Source organism: Humulus lupulus, chromosome 5 (genome assembly GCF_963169125.1).
Source record: "Humulus lupulus chromosome 5, drHumLupu1.1, whole genome shotgun sequence".
In the NCBI taxonomy this organism is placed as follows: Eukaryota; Viridiplantae; Streptophyta; class Magnoliopsida; order Rosales; family Cannabaceae; genus Humulus; species Humulus lupulus.
Window position 1 is genome coordinate 166273868 of NC_084797.1, and position 14172 is coordinate 166288039.

The window sequence follows — 14172 nt, forward strand, 5'->3', positions numbered from 1 at the left end:
TTTTTGATGAATAGTTTTATAAAAGAAATATTTAAAAACCCTAGGACCTGCCAGCAGCTTTAAAACCGTATTATGACTCAGTCAAACCTGATTAACCAATTCAAATTAAGCTGAAAAAGTGCAATTACGTGTATAATAATTCAACGTATGCCGATATATCGCAGCTATAGGGGCGATATATCGCCACACAGGGAATACGAAAAACACGTCAATTTTGCAGAAACGAATTGACAATCACTCAGAACATAAGCCCAGGCGATATATCGCCTATGATGGGCAATATATCGGCCCTAGGGCAATGTTTTCAAACATTTTTGAAACCGAGCTCATTTCATTCCTTAACCTTTTGACTAGCCTCTGAATGTTTTGACCGAGTCTTAAGCCTCTGTTGAACAAATATTCAAATATTTTTCAATTAATACTCATTATTTTTATTCAAGCTAAAAGGAGGTAGTTCACTCCTTGAACTCTATAAATAGGACCTAGTACCCAGCCATTTTTCTCATTCTTCAAGCTGTGTTCAGAGCCTTCAAGCTGCTAGGGTTACTATAGAGTGATAAACACTTGGGTTGGGTTATAAGCTTTATCATCTTAAGCTTTATAAACACTTGGGAAGTAAGATAAATAGTGTGTTTTACAATATCGAGGTGTAGTTCAGTTCTAGTACATCCAAAGGTATTCCTAATCTTAAGTTCATTTCTGTATGTTTCTTTAGTTTCCTTTAGTTTTCTTTATTCAAATCCTAACTCGTTGTTTTCCATTCTTGGTTAGGTATTTAAGTTCCTTGAACTTAAGATTTTTTTTTGGTAAGTTTCTTCTCGGTGGTTGTAACGCCCTGGTTACCCCAGAACAGTTACGGTGAATGGTGAACCAGAAATTTGACCCGCTACCCGAGTCCTTTGGTTAAAAACGTGCTCTAAGTGTTATTAACAGGCTAAGGTGGAAAACCAACAAAAAGGAAAGGATATATTTTATTTACAACTCAAAATGGTCATTATTGTTTCAAATTTACAAACCCGCCGACCTAAGCGGCAAAAATAGGGTAAACCCCTAGTTCCTCTAAGAACTCCTTGGCCGTGGTGGCCAAGCGGCCGCATATGTACACATCACCACCTAAGCTCTCCACTCAAGGCTGGGTGAGCTTTTCTTTCCCTTTACCTGCACCACATAGCACCCATGAGCCAAGGCCCAGCAAGAAAACACAATATAGCATGATATAATACCAACAATGATCATAATAATCATTCAGGACTTTCAGTCCAAAACAGATAAGTGACAGTCGCAAAAGTCACTAAGATGGGTACAACTCCCTTTAGTCATGTGACGATAGGGTCACCAGGCTTAACAGATAAGTGAACCTTTCACTAGCTTAAACAAGATAGGTGCACAGTGACTAGTCACCAACATAACCTTCCTCATGACCATAGAGTCATAACCCTGGAACATCGTGTTGGGGTTTTATGCCCTAATTAAAACCCAAATTCTTTGTAATCTCATTTTATTATCAATAAAAGAATAGAAATCATTTTTTGACTTGGTCAATCACTTTGCTCACATGTTTTATTTTCATGATTATTTGTTTAATATAAACTTCTATTAAATCCCGAGCATATAGCTAATCTTATTTATAGTGACGTAATCACAGTGGAATATAAATATGATTATATGTTCAAAATAAGTTAGTCCTAAGATTAGTCAGTGTACCGGATTTACACTGACTTGCCAATCTACGATATGATCTACTTACACATTACAGTGTTATGTTCTTTCCAGAACATTAGCAAAGTAGATAAGATCGGCTGTATTTGTTACATCGGACAGGACCGATATTGACAGTTGATAAGATAAGTAAACATACCGTTATTATCTATTCTAGTCATATCATATAGTTGACCATAGGTCAATTCAATCTCAATTCTGAGTGGTTAGTATTCTAACTGATTGTATTATTTGAGTTCTTTGACTTGTTCGTTACCAGCTTACCCTACGGACTAGCCCATACTTACATCTTGGGAACTCGGTAGTATACTTGAGTGGGAGTGTTAATCATAGATATGAACATCTATAGCTTCTGATGAAGAAGTGAAACGATGGTTTCCTTTTAGTTTGGTTCAAGGTGATAAATGATAGAGATCTCATTTCAATAATTAAATTAGTTTACTGAAATATCATTTACAAGGAACTAAGTGTTTTGGGGATAAAATACAATGAGGGGTAAAACGGTATTTTAGTCCTATCTCATTGTAGACCGTCTATAGAGGATTGAGTGACAATTATGGTTGTAACAATGGATAATTAATAGCGTATCTATATTTGTTATAGAGCGTTCTATGAATTCAAGAGTGCAATTCCAAGTCTATAGTGGAGTCACGAGGAATTAATAAGTTAGTAAATTTATTTGTTAGATTTATGATAACTTATTGGAGCTTGATTTCATAGGCCCATGGTCCCCATTGTACCTTGGATAAAATCTTCTAGATAGTCTCAATTAATTGATTTAATTATCAATTAGAATTATCAAAGTTGACCAGGTCAATTTTGGATTGTTTCACAGAGTTGTGTAATTTTGAGAAGAAAAGAGAAATTATGGCAGATTTATTAATTAAGATAAATTGGTATCTAAATTAATAAATAAATTTAAATCAAGGTTCAAATTATAAATAATTAATTTGATAAAGGATTTAAATAATTATTTAATTAATTAAATCAATAGAAAATAATACAGGCCTTGATTTTAAGTCCAATGGGCTTATAATCAAATGGGAAATTTCATGGGCCTATAGCCCATGATAATTTCGATCTAGGGCTTCAAAATGGCTGTTATTTTATTGATTTTTTAATTAAATTAAATGGCCTAATTGAGTCTATAAAAGGAGTGCTTAGAGAGAAGATTTTAGAGACGACAGATAAGTCACAAGTCAGATTTTCTGATAGTTTTATATTCTTTCTAAACACAAGTCCTTTTCTAAACCTCTTTGTTATTTTCTTTTCTTCTCTCTATATCTATCTCATGTGTTGAGAATTGCCCACACTAGTCTAGGTGGTTCTAAGGATACATTGGAAGATTGTGAAGAAAATTGAAGATCGGTTCAGTTTCTTGATAATACTCTGCGACAGAGAGGATACAAGAGTTAGAGAAACTGAAGGAAGGACTCTTAATTCCCCTGCGTATACTGTAAGTATTATATTATTTGTTTCTCTTTGAATTCAATTTTAGAAACATGTTTTAGGCTATCTCGTATTAATTTGTTTAATATTAGATATACATGAAAATAAATAAAGATCCTGTATAAGTTTTTCCAACACATCGTTCCCTAACCATGTGATAAACGGTCACCTATGCCTTAGGCTTTGTCTCTGAGTAACTAGCTTAGACTAGTCAAGCGCTTATAAGTTTCATCGACCTTCGGGTTGGTCCAGCATTAATACCCCATATGAGTCATTCAACACTGATATCGATTAGATCTAATCTTCATTCAGCCCTGCATTCAGGACGCTTATGTCGTTTCTGACTCTTAGGTCAGTGATACGCGACCAGTGCCGTCCCTGACTAATCAGTGCCATACACAAGTAAACAACATCCGCTAGAATTTAATATGCAATCAATGTCCACATTTATCAACCAACATGCCTCAACAACAATCACGCATGTCATATACATAGGGTGCACTTTTCTTACCTCAGGTTTGAGCGAGAAATATAATAAGAACGACTCCTGAGAACGATCGACCATTTGGTTCCTTAGCGGTTACCTAATCACAACCAATTATAACCTCCATTAATGAAAATCAACATTGAAAGGGTCTTAACCTAAGCACCACTCTCGGGACCTCGAAACATGCCCACACGGTGAGTAGATTCGATCCCGGGCCTTAAGGATTGAAACCCCAAGCCAAAAACCCTTAAAAACACTCAAAACAGGATTTTGAAGGAATAGAGTAGCGCTACAGGGATGCTCCCTAGCACCCCAACGCTATTCTTAGAACCCCCAAAATGCCCAAATGCATCCTGTGTAGCGCTATAGCGCCCTAGGGTGGGCGCTATAGCGCTACCCACAAACCAGATACCCCCTGAAACCTCCTTCTTCAACTCCTTCGATTCTAACTCAATTCCAATGCTTCCAAATCCCATTTTTGGTGCCAAATGAACCCAAAAACCATCCTAACATACCCCAAACATCACAACCATAAGAACCCTAGCCAAAACTCTCAACAAAACCAAATATTCAACCTAAAAATCACAACTGAAAACTAGAACCAGAACAGGGCAAACCAGAGAATTCAATGGCTAGAAACTTACCCAAAGCTCAGCTTATGTAGTGCACCAAATTTTTTTTTTTAGATTATCTAAATTTTTGTGATTTATTTTATTTAAATGTTAAGTGTGATGAATTGTTTTATTTAAATGTTGTTTATTTTATTTAGTTGTTGTTTGTTTTATTTGATTGTTTGTTTAATTGTTATAATTGTTTGGTATAATCTTTTGAATTTAAAATTGTTAATTGTTTGTTTGGTTAATTAATTTAATAAGTGAATAATTGTGTAACGTGTTTATTTTTCTATTAGTGTTACATTTTAAATAAGTGTAATAATTGAGGTAATTATGTGAGTTATGGTTGAATGCACTAAGGTGCATGGTAGATGGTGATGGTGATGCACCCTAGTGTTTTAGTGTGTGCTAGTATATGGTAATAAGGTGCACATGTGTGGATTTTCTACACATTTTATAATTGCCATTTATTGATATTTTTGGGTAGTTTATTTTAATAAGTAGAAAATTAAATAAATAAAAAAAAACAAATAAAGGTTATGGCAAGTGGTGGACGTGTAGTGTAGGAAATGGAGTGATATCTTTTTTTTTTCCATTATTTTCTAAGGAGAATAAAAGTTAATTGGATGAGGATAGACATTTTGGGAAACTACCATTTGACTCCAATCTTTTATAATAAAAGAAAAATAAAAGGAATTATGAGAAAATAAAATAGAAAAAGGAAACTTACCATTTTGTGTTGGTGAGGCTTTATTGAGAGAGTTGAATAAAGGGGAAAGGAAAGGAAGAGGAGGGCATTTTTCCTTGTGGCTGTCGTGACCTAGAGAGAGAGAGAGAGAGAGGGAGAAGAAGAAAGAAAGGAAGAAAGAAGAAGAAGGTGAAGAGGAACCCATTTTAGAGTATGTTTTCTTGTATTTTTGTTTGTCAAATCTCTTTTCTTGATTATATGTTATTAACTTTGTTTATTTGTTGTGTGTGATTGGATTCTTTCTCCTCCTCATGGTGGTTTTCAAATAAAACCCTAGGCTTGAACAAGGGGTGTGAAGTTTGGGTGTTGATCATATTGTGTTCTTGATTTTACAATCAAGAGAGGTAATGGTCTTTCTTAGCCTATATATTGGTTTTGATGGGTTTATCTTTGAGGTTTTTGATGGTGATGCTAATGGTTGATTATTGTAGGATTGATGATTATGATTTGTATTTTTAAGAGAATATGATTTGTTTAAAAAGGGCTCATGGGTATGATTGAGAAAATGGATTTGATAGGGTTTATAATGAGGTTATATTTTATGTTTATATTGCTATGGTTATTTTTTTTTAATCTTTGATTTATGTAAAATGGCAAATGATGATTTTAGAAATATGATAAGAAATATGTTAGGGTTATTATAAAGGCATGTTTATGAGATATGGTGTTTATGAATTTATGTATGTTATTGCCATTGTTATTGTTGTTGGATTTCATGTGTAGATTCAATGGAATAGAAAATTTGGTTCTATAAGATTTCATGTGAATATGTTAGTAATATTCTTAGAATTATGTATATAATAAGAGTATGATGAGATTTTGGACATGTATGATTTTATGTGAAATTTTTGGGATAAAAGATGAATCTCATGAGAAATTAAGCTTGCTGATTTTTGTAAATAATTGGGTAAAAGTTTGATAAAAAAAAATGATTTGCATGTATAAGTAATGTCCTTGATGTTATGTTAATTTTATGAAATTAAAAGGGGTATTTTAAGTCCCATTAAAATTATATTTTACTCAAATAATTACCTACAGAATTTTTATTGAATTTTTGAGAAAATATGAGTTTTTAAATTGAATATGGTGATTTTTAAAGATAAAAATAGTTGTTGAAATTTTTGTAAGAAAATGTGAAGTGAGTTTCACTAAAATGAATTTGATGAGTTTTTGGAACAAATTATTTTCCTAGGTTATGGTAATATTGAAAAATGGTATTTTAAAATGGTAGGAATGCATATTTTGATAAGTTATGATTTTCCTTTAATTTAATTGAGAAAAATATTTAGATTCTTTTTATTTGTGATTTTTGAAGAAAATAAATGGTGGCTGAAAGTTTGTTTCAAAAAAGTTAAAAATGGTTATTTAATTGTCACATATGGATTTATGTTACATAAAACTAAGTCTTAAATAATTTAAATAAAAATATATATTTTCCACACTTAAAAATATATTTTCTCACATCATTTATGTAACACAATGATAAAATTTATTTTTCTAAAGAAACATATTAAACATAGGTATTTTAATTAATTCCAAGCTTTTTGGTTAATTCTTTGTAATTCGAGATTAATAAATGAAATTGTCACATATTTTATTTTTAAGCTAAAATAAAATTATTTTATAAAATAAAATGATGTTTTGAGAAATTTAATCGACTTAGAAATTTTATGAAAAATAAAGCATGTTATATGTCTATTATTTTTAAACAATAAAAGTAAGAAATGTAGAATTATCATTTTTGAAAACGTCACAATTACGTAATGTTCCCACGTATGCATGCTACATGCAATTCCACTTTTACGTCCAAAATTATGTTTATTATTCAACTATGTGGTTTTTATAAAAGGATCATGCATGTAAAATAGGTAAAATGAGCATTATCCTTTTATGGCTTTATGTGTAGTTAAGAATAATTGCATGTTATGTGTAACTGTTATTATGTGTGCATGGCCCATGCACACGTGAGTTGTATGGAAGGGCAAAATAGTAATTTTATGAACCTAAGAAGTGTTGTTTTGATTATGATATAGGCTCGTTGAAAGATTGTGAAAATTTCTTAGCTTGGACCTGAGGTAAGGAAGTTAGATAGATTCTATGATTTTATGCTATGAATGGTAAGACTGTTGTATGAATGAATTGTTATGAAATATGAATGCTGTAATGTGATGATATGTTGAATATGATATGTGTATGGATGTTAGATACATCAAACAGATTACGATGTTAGATACATCAAACAGATTACGATGTTAGATACATCGAACGAGTTACTATAGCTAAAAACGTAACTCCTAGGGCGGACGCGCCGAGGTTATTCAAGGACCAGAGACTCCTGTTTACCTCATAGGGTGACATGGACAACTAGTGAGCCATGCTCATCATGTATGCTGTATGATTGTGATATGATGATATGTTACGATTACGTTATGATATGCAATGATGATATGTTACGATTATGTTATGATATGCCATGATGTTTTAGATGAATGTTAGTGTTTGTATTGTTGTATTCTTACTTGCTTATTGTTTGTACTTCCTTACTGGGCTTTTAGCTCACCCCCTTACTTTCCTTCCAGGTAGCAAATAGGATTTCTTTATGGCACGCGTGGTGACATGAGGAGTTCTATCATCATGGGGTGTATGGCGTGGGGTAATCCTATGGACGGAAAAACGATCATCGTAGAACGCCATTTAAATTATGTTTTGTTTTAAGAGACTTTCCTAAATTATCAGTGGGACTCAGTTATTTAATTTTGTTTCTTTTAAACTTTGCATAAAAATTTATGTTTTCTTTTAAAACTAATGGCGCCAACTTGCATGGTTTTAAGCAAGTCCCCACTAAGACTTTGATAATGAGTGGTATTCTTTTATAAACTATGTTATGCGAATGTTTTATAAGTATTAGCTTAGGGCGTTCTTTACAGCTTATGATGCTCTTCAATGGAGGAACACTCTCCCAAACTCCCAAGGCTTACTTCCCAAGCTTGAATCCTCAAGAATAGCTCAAAAATCCCAAAGGAAACTGAAGGAAAAAGAAGGTACGAGAGAAGCTTCAAGTATACTCTGTTTTTCCCCTTCTTGCACAGCCTAAAATGGCTTATATCTATCCTAGGGGTAAAAAGACCATTATACCCCTAGGTCAATTAAAGGTTTCTAAAGGCTCCCAAGGGCAAAATTGGTATTCCCCACCTATCTCGTTAATCATAATTAACGCTCTCCAATTCCCGCTATTCTCGATAATCTCAAACAACAATAATTTATATCTCGTTACCCTTTAATTCCCGGTAACGCCCTAATCATTAAAATCACCCCGAGACTCATTCCGAGCCCCGAAATTAAACCTGTTATGACTAGACCGCTAATCAATATTCCAAGATCGTCTCATGCCAAATAGCTCGAACAAATCCACATTATAATATGGTCTCAACAATATATCACCGACACTCATGCAAATATACAATTATGCCCTCAACGGGCCAAATTAATAAAATATCATAATAATCAAATGTGGACCCACATGCATGCATTTAACATCATATTATAATATAATTCCCATAAACATGCATATTATCATTTAATGGCATAATTAAACAAGTATGGCCCTCTCGACCTACTAATCCCGCCATTAAACCGCATTAGGGATTCCGGGACATTACAGTGGTTTAGTTCTCTTCTTTATCATCTCTTTTCTTTAGAATACTCACATTCTTATTGTTGGTTTTAGGAGTGTTCCAAATCTCATCTTTGTTCTCATATCGCGGTATTGGTAAGGAAAATAGGATAGATCTTATATGTTTATATGATATGTTATGCTTATGTTATGTTATATGTTATGTTATCTTATGTTATGTTATGATATGTTAACATTATGTATAGTATGTTTATAGTCCTTGGGCATATGACTTGTCTAGCTAGCAAGCCGCAATAATTTATGGGCATATGACTTGCTTAGCTAGCAAGCCCCACAAATCTATTGGGCATATGACTTGCTTAGTTAACAAGCCCCAAGTAGTGTAATGGCCATTGTAGTATTATATGATATATGTTATTATTATATGTTTATGATATAGTTTATGTATATGTATATGTTATTAGTAGATTTTTCTTGCTGGAAAATAGATTTTTATGTATGCAGGAAAATAGATTTGGCGGCGGAAGGATTCATGGTAGCTTGATCTGTGTATTGAGGAAGAATGGATTCGACGGATTGCGTGAATAAATCGAGGATGGCGTTTTTTGTCTTTGTATTATGTTTTTATGCATTTTCCGCATTTGGTTTTGTAAACAATTTCCTTTAGTATAAAGTTATGTTTTATTTTAAAAAAAAAATGGGATCTCATACCCTGCATTTATGTATTTCAACATTTACCTTAGAGTTTTTAATAAAGTTGTGAATGTTTCTTATGTATCTTTTCTCGAAAATAGTGTCTATGTATGGTAGTTTTAATGGTCCAAAGTCTTAGAATTAGTTGGGTCACTGCAATGCACTAACATTCTAATGAGTGATACTTTTATAAATGATATATATGTAGTAAAAAATTTAACAATAAAATTGCACGAGTTAAAATATTTATAAACAAAACATCTTAAAACTAGTTGAAATATATATATTTTCTTTTAAAAATGCAAGATATTCACATTTATTTCACTTCCTATATACAAAATATATATACATATTTTCTTGAGCACCATATAAGAATTAAAAAGAATCTTCTGGTTCTTCATCTAAATTTAATGAAATTTATACATTTTATTACATATGATTAATCATTCAATTAATGAACTTCAGGTTCACTATACTTTGTATTTCACTAAAATTTTCCACATAAACATAACCGCTATAAAAGTTTCATTTTTGTTTATACACTAGAGAATGAAATAATTTTAATATCCTTCCAAATATATAATAGCATTGATTCTTCAAGAATCATATTTCTCTATTTGATTTTTGTAATATATTATGTTCAACAACATTATATTTAACAATTTTCTCTATCAAATGGTGTGCTTGCTTAAAAGCACAATTATTTTTTAAATATAAACAACTTTATCATTCATTCAAGTTGATACACAATGATAATAATCATGTTTGTTGTAGCCAAATAGGTATAATCATAATATAAATATATCACTTATTTTTCTCTCATTTCTTTCCAACAAGGGGTTTAATTTATTAATGAAATAAATCATTCCTTATTCTTCTGACTTGATATATTATATAATTAAATGTACGACCGATACATTTTATTAATCATTTTTGGCCACATTCACAATTATACAGAAATTGTACAATTGGTACATAAAATATGTTTAACTTTAGCTAGCAATATATTGTGTTAAGATTTCATCAAGAACCTTTTCAAATAATCTTTGTGACTTTATAAAACTTTGTGGAATTTAATTATAAATTATATTTTGATCAATGACAAAGTTTACTATAATACTAATAATTTAGACATTCACTTTTGGAAATGTGTAAAATAATAATTGACATAAGTAGTGACTATATATTTTTCTTTTCACCAATAATTATTTAAGTGTCATTCACTTCAGGGAATAATATTAAAAAAACATTACTTGCTTCTAGCAAGAAAAATTACATATATGATAATATGACTAATATGGAATATCGATACTCTTTAAAATAAAATTTCATTTTCTAGCATTGTCTTCAGGGAATGATGTTTAAATATTTTAAATGTACAATGAAATTGAAATACATGTTAACTTCTTCATTGTACAATTCATATATATTCAATTCAATAATCAAAGGTATTTTCACTAAATTAATATGCATTTTTCTTCAATTATATTCTCATTATTTCATAAATTGATGTTTTGATGCAATTTTCAAAAAATACTTTTGGGACTTCAAAAATTAGTCTCCAATTGCATCAATCATAAAACATTTTAAATGTTCTTTAATTGTATTCTTGATAAAGATGAAACATTCACTTATGAGAATGTTCACATATATTTAGTGATTATATTTCTTTTTCACAAAATACATGAATATATAAATATATATTTCTTTAATATATATCAATCAATTATAATGATGAATATCACTTTTGCATAATCTTCAGGATATATGCAAGATCTTATTAAGGATCTATAATAAATAATTTTTTTTCTTCTCAATATGCCATGGGAGTTTACAATTTCTAATGGAAACATAATTATAAAATAAATACTATAATGAAATCAATATCAAACATGTGAGATAATATTAATACATATATAAATATAACCATATTTATGATAATAAGTTATTAAACCATCTCATACAATCACAATGGTGAAATAGCAACTCATATATATACAAGTCTTATCAAAATATACAATATGATAATAATCTAAACATACCTTCGCAACAATATATTTTTACCTCAATGAAATATGATGAGTAGAGTTTAGATGATGATTTTTGATATCAACATATGAGGGCGGCTGAAGATTGAATTATCAAGTTCAGATTCAAGGAATGATTATGGCTTGAGACCCCGTGATAATATTTTGAACCTACAAACAATGGTAGTTAGAGAATCGTGCTGATAACCTGTTATAAAACTATTAAGAATACTAAAATGTAAAATATAAAGAAAAGAAATTGACAAAGAAATAGAGAGATGAAAAGAGAGAGTTAAACTCTTGTGTGTTATTTCAATAGGAGAAGGACCCCTATTTATACAGATACATAAGTCCTAAGGAAATCAGGTAACTACTCTGAATACAATCAAGAATTAATGCAGATATAATACTTTGGGTAACCTAGCGATTCTTCATTGTTACGGACATCCATATATATAATATTTATAACAATTACCTTATTAATCCTAATAATAATAGTAATATAATAATATCATAATAATGATAGGAATAGATTTAGGTAAATATCTAACTTACCAAATTTGAAGATATATATATATTCAAATTATTAATTAATTAAATAAATAAAATAAAAACAACATTGATACAATATCAATGTAGTGCTACACACATGGCACAGTCCCTGGACTGTGTCATGCGTGAATCACTACATTCCTTTTTCAGGGATATTACATTTTTCTTTTATTTATTTATTTAACTCAAATCAAAACTTCCACAAAATAATGTATTTATATTTTTAAGGAAAATATGACAACCATATTTCAAAATTTAAATTTTAAATTCAAAATTCAAAATTCAAATTGATGATCATCATTATCATCATCTTTTAAAATTCAATAAATCAAAAACTTTTTTTGTCTTACCAATTTTATTTTCTCCAACTCAAATAAAATAATTAATTTCAAAAATTAGTTTATTTATATATATATATATATGAATTTCAAAAATTATATATTTAAATTAATAAACATATTTTCGAAAATTTAATAATTAATTCCAAATTAATTATTCAACTTCAATTATCATTTAATTGTATACTTGACCCAAAGAATAAAATTCTTCTCAAATTTCCAAATTACAGTTTTACCCTTGTATCGACTCTTACATTGATATGGTGTTGATATAGCCACCCTGGGGACCTATGGACCTATAATATCAAGCTCCAATAAATATTAGATTATTAATCGAAGCTCTTTGAATAAATAATCATATTTATTAATCTCATGATTACTCTATTGTAAATATGAGATTGAACTCTTGATTCTCATAGACATATATTTATAGAGTACTTTATTAAAGAATAAATTGTTCATTGATATAATCATTATATACAACGTTAATTATCTATTAATGGTTCATAATTCAAAGGAATAAAACTATCGTTTTACCCTAGCTATATCTTGTTCCCAAAGTGCCATTGACTTTACTAGTGAAGGTTGTGTCACAACAAGTTTGTGACGTGAACGCTCATAACCTTTTTAGTTCCAAAAGTCAACCCAATAGGGAACCATTATTCAATATTTATGAAGGTATAATTTCATATCTGTTAAACTATGTCCCCATCCATATATATGTTGGAAATGTGCCCTGAAAGCATATGTAGTAGACATTGTTTTATGAAATAAATTGAATTTGTTATGCATATATTTTATGGACTATATTATTCTGTGATAATATTATGTAAATATCAGGAAAATTCCTAAGTTCATACATGTGATCTCAAACACGTATTGGTACGGGAGGATTGTGTTTGAGATAAATGAACTTGAATGGTCCGCAGTAAAATATAGTTATGGAATCTTTAGATTAAGTATTGCAAGTACGGTCCATTAGTATTATGAATACATGTGATCTAGATCCGGATCACTAGTGTGGTAGGACACTTTAGTGGAGGTGCTTTATATATTAGAGAATATATAGAATTGGACCAGATATGTTTATTAATAATTAGTTAAATGCCGTTTCGAAGTATTAATTAAATATATCAACTGATGATCATATACAAATAGATCTTAATCCTGAAGTTACTATGAACTCCTGTTTGTGTTATATGGGTTCTTTGATTCACTTGTTAGGGTCTGTCAGAATGATTAGGCTAGAAACTTTTGTTTTGGGAACTCATTAATGTAGATGGCTGGGGACATAATATACAGATATGGAATCTATGCCTTCTAGCAAGAGATTGAATGATGGTTCTCTTAAGGGTTGACTTTTGGGACTGAAAGGTTATTGAGCTCAAATTCATAATTTAGTTATGAATTAACCTTTACTAGTAAAGTCAATGGTACTTAAGGAAACAAGAGATAATTAAAAGGGTAAAACGGTAATTTTATTCTCGATTAATTATGAACCATTATTAGAGGCTCAAGTTGTATGAAATGATTATATCAATGGATGCTTTATAATTATAAAGTACTCAGTAAATGAAATGTCTGTAATTACAAGAGTGCAGTCTCATATTTATAATTGAATAATCATGAAATTAATAAATTAAGATTATTTAATTAAAGAGTTTAATTAATAATCTCAAATTTATTGGAGCTTGGAATTATAGGTCCGTAGGTCTTCATAGCGGCTCTATCAACACTATTCAAGGTAAGAGTTGATATGAAGGGAAAAATAGTTTAAAGACATATTTAAAAAAAAATTTGTTCTTCAGGCCAAATATGCAATTATATGATAATAGTGATTAATTAATTAATTACAAATTAGTTGTAGTTAATAACATTAATTAATATTTAATTATTGTATAATTTTCGAAA

The 14172-nt window shown here is 30.2% G+C and overlaps 1 long non-coding RNA gene across 1 annotated transcript; it reads left to right on the top strand.

Moving 5' to 3' along the window:
- The first annotated feature begins 6810 nt into the window (after positions 1 to 6810).
- On the top strand, positions 6811 to 7924 carry LOC133833824 (uncharacterized). Its single transcript, XR_009893150.1, has 2 exons — positions 6811 to 7092; positions 7597 to 7924. It is a non-coding gene; the product is annotated as an uncharacterized LOC133833824 (long non-coding RNA).
- The last annotated feature ends 6248 nt before the right edge of the window (positions 7925 to 14172 follow it).